This window comes from Populus euphratica, unplaced genomic scaffold (genome assembly GCF_000495115.2).
Source record: "Populus euphratica unplaced genomic scaffold, PopEup_1.0 scaffold665.1, whole genome shotgun sequence".
In the NCBI taxonomy this organism is placed as follows: domain Eukaryota; kingdom Viridiplantae; phylum Streptophyta; class Magnoliopsida; order Malpighiales; family Salicaceae; genus Populus; species Populus euphratica.
The window spans coordinates 101,604-111,892 of NW_011500530.1; positions in this window are offsets into that span (position 1 = coordinate 101,604).

The following is a 10,289-nucleotide window of genomic DNA, read 5'->3' on the forward strand; positions in this document are numbered from 1 at the left end:
AATCTTCTTGGATTTCTTTCTTAAGAAATTTAGTTAGAATCAAACCGAGAAAAACTGATGGGATTAGAAAGCACCAACACCATAGCAATTATAAGACAAATACCAAGCAGCTTACCTTAGATAGGGCGTATTAGAGGTGCTAACACCTTCCCTTTACGCAACCAGTCCCTTTCCTTAAAATCTCTAAAAGACCAGTTAGGTTTTCTAGTGACCATAATACTAGGTGGTGACTCCCTTTTACACAAAAATAAAACTAAGAGACTCCGAAATCAATTGAGTGGTCGCCTCGATGCCGCGCTCCGCTCGCAAGGGTGCAACAATAGATATGGATCTTGAACCTATTTAAGGGGATATTCTCGAAACTCACAAAGAAAAAAGGAAGTGAGTTAGACAAAAAGAGAAGAAACTTGGACAAAAAAAGAAGTAACTTGGACAAAAAGAAAGGAAGTGACTTAGACAAATCTTTTTTGTCGATAACCTCAGACCAATCAATCGAATATTTGATTAATACATTTCTTATGTACCCGTAGGTGCTATATTGGATTTGAATCAGATTTCGGATCAATCTATATTGATTGACTACCTCTATTATGTTGTTGCTAGCAAATACCATTCTTTTTTGTTTTGAATCTTCCAAATCATCCCCGCAGGAGATCCAAACCCATTTTTTCTGATTCTTCGATAAAAAGATTCATTCTCTTCATAAAAAATAGGAGGTAGAACCAATAAAGATTTCTTTTTCGATTCATCCCTGGAGTTGAATACCTCATTCAAGAATTGTTTTTGATCCAATCCGTAGGAATCAATAAAAAAGGCAAATCCCTTATGATACACCAGATCCGGCTCGGTTATTGATAGAGTGAATAGATCCGCCATTTCTTGAAATCTCTCTTCTGATTCAAAATCGTGGTGTAACGTGTATCCCCCCCCGTTTCGATCATGGAATAGATGAAATAAATCAAAAAATGGATTTTTGTTCAAGAAAGAAATCTTATTGGAACTGTCCATATCCAGTTCATCCTTCAGAACCATATTGTCCATATCCAATTCATCCTTCAGAACCATATCACATCCCGGATCTGATGAAATAGGATGAATTGAGACGGTATTTTGTAAATACGTAATTGTCTTGAATATATTAACTATTTCTTTATTTTCCGATCGCCTGGAAGGGACAAAAGAAACATCTTGTTCTTTCTTCAACAATTTCTGATCTCTAGTGGACCTCTCAGTAGGATTCGAACCCAGATGAAGTTCTGACCATCTGTCAGAGAAAAAAGAACGAATGGATCTTGTAGGATTCCCAAGAAATTCTTCGATTTCTTCCGGAAGCAGATGATTATTCATCTCCTTCGCACCTTCCGTGAATAGCCGGGACATTGAGGAATATCCAGAAAGGCATTTAGGGAATCAGTCTGATTCTATCTCTATTCGTTCTGTTTGAAGAAAGGAAGGATCCCAAAGAATCGATCTTTCTTTTAGTTGTTGAATCTCTCTTTGATTGATCAATGTTTGATATTCTGAATCCTCATTACTAATGGAATTAAAATGATCTTTGGATTGATCAGAAGATCCCTTCAATTGGCTAGAATCCCTTTCTTAAACGAAGCTAGATCTTGTGGAATTATATTGAATATTTGACGATATATTCCGTGCCTTGCTAAAAAACCGATCCTTGTTTACTAACTACACATTGTCTAACCAAATCCAATTCTCTCTTGATATGTTCCTTAAAAAATCCGATTCGTGTGGATTATTCCCTTAACTAACGAAGAGGTCTTGGTGGAATTGCCACATATGAAATTGAGCACAATTTTGCAAAGAAATAGCCCACTTCTTTCTCGAGAAGAGATGGGAAACATGCTCAATATCATTTGATTGAATAGTTGACCCAGCTCCTTGTTGTTTAAAGAAACCCTCCACTTCAATTGGTGTTTTTTCATGAAAATCAAACATGAGATAACAAATCCAGTCTTTCACTAAGATTTCAAATGGTTATCTCGAATTCAAGTTGATTATGTTTCTCCCCTTCCTCAAAGAAAGACAATCAAACAATTCCCAATCATGGTCCTTGCGGATCGGATCATCCATATAATATATAAAAGAAACTCCAGATATTTGATATCTTTCTCTTTGAATGAGATCTCAATTCTAGCAACGGTTTCATTAGATATCTTACAACTAGAATCCCTTTTTTTTTATCCAATTCCCTCACCACCACGAATCCCAGTTAGATTCAGACATGATATACTTTTTTGTTATTTAGAGAATCCAAATACTCTCTTTCGAATCTAGGAAATAGTTTTCTTTCTTTTGAAAGATACATAAGCGAAATAATCAACCTATAATCAACCTATTGATATTGAAATATCCAAAGGATTCTTCCAATGTATCATTTCTGGGTCCAATGGAATTCATAGGTATAGGAAGAAGCCCTGTCAAATAGAGATTTTTTCTTTCGACCATCTTTCGATTGTTAATACGATATATAAGGACCACTACTACAAATAGTACTACACCCTTGATCGTGAAATATCGATTGCTTGTTGAACCCTGTGAATTGCGTGAAAATAGGATACTCCAAATTCGGGAGTCCAAGAGTTTTATAACACCTCTTATCGATACGAAAAAAACAGTTTAATCATGCTTATCATGACACGGTACAGTCAATGACCCATGTTATTCACGCATGTCCTCCTCTCATTGCATTTTATGCAAATATTATTTTATTTGTTGAAAATAAATATTCTTGGATACCCGCAGCGGAGCGCGGGTATGATGGCTAGTGTCTTCCATGACCCGTGGTGGCATAAATTTCAAAGTACAATAACTTTATTCTTTCTTCTTTAGTTCCACGACACTGCAAATCGACAATAAGAGGCTCGGAGGTTGGGTTGGTTGGATAATTTCTTTTGTAGTTTTGCACCCATGGCAATTGGCAGACAGCCACCCCGCCCTTTAACCTTTTGAAGCGCCAATCATTTATCATCGTCGCCTAAGGAATTAAGGGTGTTTGACACCGTGTTAGCATCTGTTTTCTTAAAAATTTTAAAAAATTTCTTTATTTTTTTGTTTAAAATTAATTTTTTTTATATGTTTTAAAATAATTTTTATATACTAATATCGTTAAAATAAAATTAAAAAATAAAAAAATATTATTTTAATATATTTTTAAATAAAAAATACTTTAAATCACGACTATTCTTACATTCCCAAAACCCATTAATATTTTATAAAACACTTGGAACACCTGCCATGTGCTGGGGTAGGTGTGCATGGAGCATAACTGTCCATCACCAAACTAATGTACCTTGGGATAGATGCAATACAACCTTTACATCAGCGGCATTCATAACTATGATTAGTTGAAGTATCTTAACTTATTAATATAAATATTTAAATTAATTTATATACATTTCTACTAATTTTACAAATTATAAAGTTAATAATCATTTAATAAGTCTAAAATTTATAAAATTTAAACTGATAATATTTAAATAATAAACTCAAGATATATCCCTTAAAATTTACTTAATTTTTATTTATACTTCATCTAGTTGGGTATATCTTGAAATGTTAAATATTTTATAAATATTATATATAGTTACAAGTTTAGTATATATGCTAATTTTTATGAGTTGAGTTTAATTAGAACTAACAATTATTCTCAATAAATTACCTTAAAACCCGTTATAAGTTTTAACAAATAATTTAAGTTTAATATATTAATTGAATTAATTAACTAAAATGAAAGAATTAATTAAAAAAATAAAAATGAATAAATAACAAGACGTATAACAACAATTATTTAAGTTTATTATTATAGGATATACATGCTAGGTTGAGTTTTACACTTTACGTCCAAGAGAGGATATAATTAGAGATACCATTATTTCTAGTACACAAGTTATAAAAATAGAAAATGCCCTACCTTTGAGTGCAGTTTGAACTATTAATTTATGTAATTGAAAGTAACCAATTAGGTTTACGACAAAATCTAGAAATCGATTATTGATCTAATTTGAATACCTCTATAGGATAGACCTCAACAGAAAACTAAAAAGTAAGGGCGGCAAGTGATTGAGTTCAGTAGTTCCTCATATAAAATTATTAACTTTAGAGATATAGTAATATGGAGAAGACAAAATTGTTTCAAGCATCGACAAAACCAGAAGCACCCCTTATTTCAAAAAAAAGAAGGACGGGTTATTCACATTTCATTTGATGGTCAAAGGTGAATTGAAAGCTAAGCAGTGGGAATTCTAAAGATTCCCCGGGGGAAAAATAGAGATGTCTCCTATGTTACTGACATGACAAAAAAATTAATGTTTTCTTCCAAGTGCAAGAGTGTTAAAGTAATAAATAACCCGACAAGACTGGAGTTGAATCATATGGAGATTAACTATATAAATTATAAATAATAACAATAACAATAACAACAATAACAACAACAACAACAACAACAACAATAGTAATAGTAGTAGTAGTAGTAGTAGTAAGAAGAAAAAGTTAAAAAGGACTTTGAGATTGTAAGATTAATGTGAGGATTAAACAATGATAAAAAAAAAATCAAGGTTAGAGGATCCACTAATGGTATTTCAAATAAGTATAGTATAAACTCTTTTTATTACTCAACTGAAAACCATACACAAAGGAGGTTCCAATCAGATTATAAATTATTAACATGATTACATTAGTTATCTTATTCAAATAATGCTAATACTTGTAAATATTGTCAGGTATTCATAATTATAACGTATGTTAACAACAAATCAAGTTCCTTTCATAGCATAAGTGTTGGTTATGCCATACGATTGGGCTATGAAAGTGCCAAGTATTTGTTATACCAAGTGTTATACAACACAAATCTAAATTAATCATTTAACAAGTATTAAAAGTGAACAAGATAACAAATACAAAACATGTTAGTATCAAACATTAAAGTTCATATTGAGTTTCCACTATACTTATTCTTACACCATTAGTATCACCTTTTCACATTGACATAATAAACTTAACTAAACATAATAAAAGAAAGAAACATGAGTAAACAAGATAAGAATATAAATAAATAAAAGTTAACTAAGTAAAGAAAAGGAAATGAGAAGCATAAACAAGATATTAATATAAGCAAAAGTTAAGCATTATAATAAAGAAAGAGCAAGAACATGATCTTGATCTGAAAATCAAGATACCTAAATGCATGGCAAATGCCTCCTTTTATAAGCTAAAATTAGAGAGTATTGATTTGTTGATTAATTGTTGAGTAGGTGGCCAATTCTTAACTTGGTGACAATCCTTATCTTCTTGTCTGAATAAAATATCATTACTAATGTCGGAATTCAAATAAAATTAAAGCATGAAAGTTTTAGAAAATTATCTCAGATTTCTAGAAATAAATTGAGGCATTTGAACTTCTAGAACTCACAATATGGGCTAAGCACTGAACAGTGTTTGGGCTATAGGATAGATTCAGACTTTTCTGTTGTTTCTAAGATTTCCAAACAGCATAATTGAGTCTTGCCTTCCTCATGAATGTTTTAGGCCTATATCTTAGCTTCCTATCCATATAGAGCAGACCTAAATCCAAGATCTACAGCTTTAGATATGACCTAATGACCAAATAGTGTTCTAGTTTGGGTTGAACCAACATCTCTTTTTTTAAGTTTGGCCCTCTCTTTGTCCTTTCAATTTCAGTACTTAAACTCATTAATGAATCCTTTTATTTATGTAATTGGCTTGCATTTAAGATAAATATTTACCATAAATTAAAGGTATCTTATGGTATTAGACTTGTTATTATAAAACATACTTTAGTTAAGGAGTTATTGATACTTCAAGTGTAAAATAATGATTTAAAACCTTGATAAAATTATACTTTTAAGTACTAATCAGTTACCCCTAATATGTGGAAGTATTGATATAATTTTATTAAGTCATGCGGTCTGAATGCTACATGAAGAACATAAGCCAGATGAAGGAACGGGAAAACCTATGATGTAAAAGAGCAAAACATGAGTGTTTCAACAAATTTTGATTCCTATATATCCACTCATATAGTAGTTGACTTCATTATACGATATATAAGATCTATCTATATAGATATCATCATCTACACCTAGAAAGCCGTATGCTTTGAAAGAAGCATCGAGATCTTTTGGCTCAACTTTATCCCAGTTTTGCTGAGGAAGCAACCCCATTTTTTTACTTTGAATTGGTCAAAATATTTGAAATTTCTTACTTTTGTAGAGGATTAGACCCAATAATTGGGGGTCTATGACTGATCGATATTGCACACCACCATTTAGCTATTGCAATTCTTTTCTTGTTAGTAGGTCACATGTATAGGACTAACTTAGACATTAGTCATAGTACAAAAGATATTTTAGAGGCTCATAAAGGTCCATTACAGGTCAGGGTCATAAGGGCCTATATGAGATCCTAACAACGTCATGGCATGCTCAATTATATCTTAACCTAACTATGTTAAGCTCTTTAATCATTGTTGTAGCTCACCATATGTATGTCATGCCCCCTTATCCATATCTAGTTACAGACTATGGTACACAACTATCATTGTTCACACATCTAAAAGAATATTTTTAGTATAAAAAATCTAAAATTCAAGATCATCCGTTGCATATATTTCCTAAGAAACGAAGATATAAGCACATAGGTTCAGAGCCAGACCAACAATTCCAAAAGCACTCATTCATAAACCAATTATTGGTACAAATAACATAAAAAAATGTAACCAACATTTATTTCAAAAAGTACCCCCAAAACTTTAGGACCAAAAGCGGTTGGCAATGACCATAGAATAAGTTTCTTCAGCTTGAGTTGGGTATTGAACAAAATCATTTTTTATTTTTACTCTACACCAACGATACTAATATTATTATTGGTAATTATTATTATTATTAGTGACTATTGTTAGTGAAAAATAATGGAAAAAAGTGAACTTATCATTATTCATTTAAATATAATAAACAAATGTTCAATTTTATAACTATAATTACTATATTAGTATACTCTAAATTGGAGTATAAATCATTATAATGTTAAACTTCTAAATTAATTTAGAATTTAGAATAATTCTATTTATTCTATTTATTAGAAATATAGAGTTTATTACCTTATTTATTGCAAATATTAACGATATCTTTATTCCCCCTTCAAATGGGATCTCCCTTCAAATAAAAATACTCCCGTGGGAGTTTTATGAAAAAAGGACAAAGCCCCTTTATTGCATTTGAACCATTGACCTACGCCTTCTTATGGAATGTCCCTTCAAACAGTAAATGGATTGGCTTGAAAATAAATGAATTGTTAGTTGTAGAATATTATTCTTGTCAAACTTAAACCTAACTAAAATAACAAGGGTTCGAACAATTTTGTTCCCTGTTGCCTAAATAAAGAGACCAAAGGTATGGGTTTGCTTGGGGGATTTTGCTCCTATTGATATATCCTAGAATGATAGGGGCATTTTCACTCCTTGTCCACTAGTATTTTCTGTTCCGCAGAAATTAGGAATGGATAATTTATATCAAAAAAAGATCAAACTCTTGGAATAAAGGTATCCCTTATTATGTGATTTGATATATTGTGGTCAATAGCATTTCAGTAACATTGATAAATTAAGTGAAGGTGTGGAAAGAGAGGGATTTGAACCCTCGGTAAACAAAAGCCTACATAGTAGTTTCAATGCTACATCTTCGCCCATCTCTCTTACATAATGATTAGGGTAATAATTACAGCCCGAAAGTAAGTGAATCGTGAGTCAATCCTAATTTGAGAATGAAGATAATTGTCAATGCAACTATTGATATAATTATTCCAACTGTATTTAGTATCATATATATTAGATGAGATGTTGGACAACTATGGTACATACAATTAATTCTAACTATAAAAAATAGAATAGAAAAATAGAAAACTTTTAATCATTTAATCAAAGAAAGACCTTTTTTGTTTTTGTAAACAAAATTTTAGTCCCTACCCTGACCCAATGAAAAAAATGGGATAACTTATTATGGACTTATTGAGAATGATTCTGATCTAGTTCATGGCCAATTAGAAGTACAAGGCGCTCTGGTGGGATCCTCATGGATTAAAAAAGAATGCAATCAGTTTGATAATGATTGATTGACATTGCTTCTTCAGCCCAAGCTAAGGAGTCCCTTAGATATGATGCAAAATAGATCTTATTCTATCCTTGATCAGAGATTTCTCTATGAAAAATATGAATCGGAGTATGAAGAAGGGGAAGTAGAAGGAAATCCTTGACCCGCAACAGATAAAGAAGGTCCAAAATATGGAAGAAGGAGGTGTTTCCATGACTCTACCACCTAGTCAATTCTATTCCACTTAATCCCTATTTCATGGCCACATATCTTTCAAGCTAAGGAATTGGAAACCTTCTCTTATTACATGAATCCAATTTTCATTTCATCCGGGAAAAGCCATCTTTTTTCTCAATAATACCTTTATCATTTGATCCAATAGCCTTCTGTTAGATAAGAACATATTTGATAAATACTGATAACTCTCGGATAGAGTATTAGAATGGAAAAATCCATTATATAATGAACTCTTAGTTCTAAGCCATCTTTGGACATGAATCAACAATTCAAAGTGCTTTTCTTGCTTATTCTTGATAAACCAGTGTTTATATATAAATGTAGGAGGATCTGTTTAGGAAGTAAGAAGCCCCTTTGACATCTCTTCATTTGTAAAGAATTCTTAATGTGAAAATACAGAGATAAGGGGTTGGTCTTTGAATAGGAAAAGAGTGGATCTACAAGGTCTCAATTGAATTGGCTTATTGGAAAAACACCTTATTCTTTGGAAGACCTATCTCGTATCTGGTAATGCATGGTTCCACTTTACAAGAACTCCGAATAATTGCTATTTGACTCGGACCTGCTGTAAAAAAGTTATGGCATTTTGAATTGTTTATTTACATGAATAAAGTCAAGGAAAACCTTTGAAATTATTCCATTATGGGACCTTGGACATAGAATAGCTCTGAATCAAATCTCTTTAAAAAGAAAATCTTATGTCTCATGGTAGCCCATTTATAATTGATAATTGATATCGAATCAAAATAAAAGTAAATGAAACAATTTAAGTCGATGAATCTTGAAATAAGACATGTACCAAAGCAAACAAAACTAATCAGTTCAATCAAAATAAATTGTTATTTGACTAAACAATTATGAATGAGTTAATAATTAATTTCAATTCGAATAGAATAATCTATTATATTTTCTATATTCACAGGAGTGCACCCATGTTTCTGCTTTACGAATATGATATTTTCTAGGAATTTCTAATAATATCAAGTGTTATTCCTATTTTGGCATAGAATTTAGATTTCTATTTCTATACATAGAAATAGCATATAGATTTCACATGATTTCAATACACTAGTTATAATGGTTATAATGGGTTGCCCGAGACTTGAACCCGGAACTAGTCAAATGGAGTAGATAATTTCTTTGTTAAAAAAAAGTATAAAAACCCTCCCCAAACCGTGCTTGCATTTTTTATTTTTTATTATATGTTCTCCATTCTGATATCTTGATTGAAATACCTATAAATGACATTTTCCATAGAAATAGTATTTTTGCTTATTTTGACGATCCTCGATACCGAAGAAAAAGTGCAGGAATTACTAAATATGTGGTGGCTATAGGGGTGCATTCAATTGTTAAAAAAGAGGATTTAGTTGAGCATCGAGGAGTCAAAGAATTTCAGCTAAAATATCAAATGAAAGTAGATCATTTTTTTCATTCCCAAGAAAGTGTATATTTTACCCGGATCTTCTTCCCTAATGTTATGGAACAATAGTATCATTGGAGTTGATACACAAATCACTTTAAATACAAAAAGTAGAGTAGGGGTTTAATCCGAATAAAGAAAAACAATTGGAACTTAAAATCTTTTCTAGAAATATTCATTTTCCAAGGGCGACAGACAAGATATCACAATACAGTGGTATCTTGATACCACCAAGAACAAAAAAACAAATCCTAAGGAGTCAGAAAAAAACAAAAAATTGGATCTATATCCAATGGATCACACTTATCAAGAAAAAGTCTTTTGTTTTTGTTCGGCCAGTACTTATATATGAAAGAAGGGATAGTATAAATTACTAATCAACTATCCTTTTATAATTTTGAACACTTTCACTTATTTTATTATTGTATAAGAAGATTGTATAAAATAAAAAAGAAAAATAAATTACAGAGTTAAATTACAAGAAAGGAAAAAGGGAGGGACCAAGA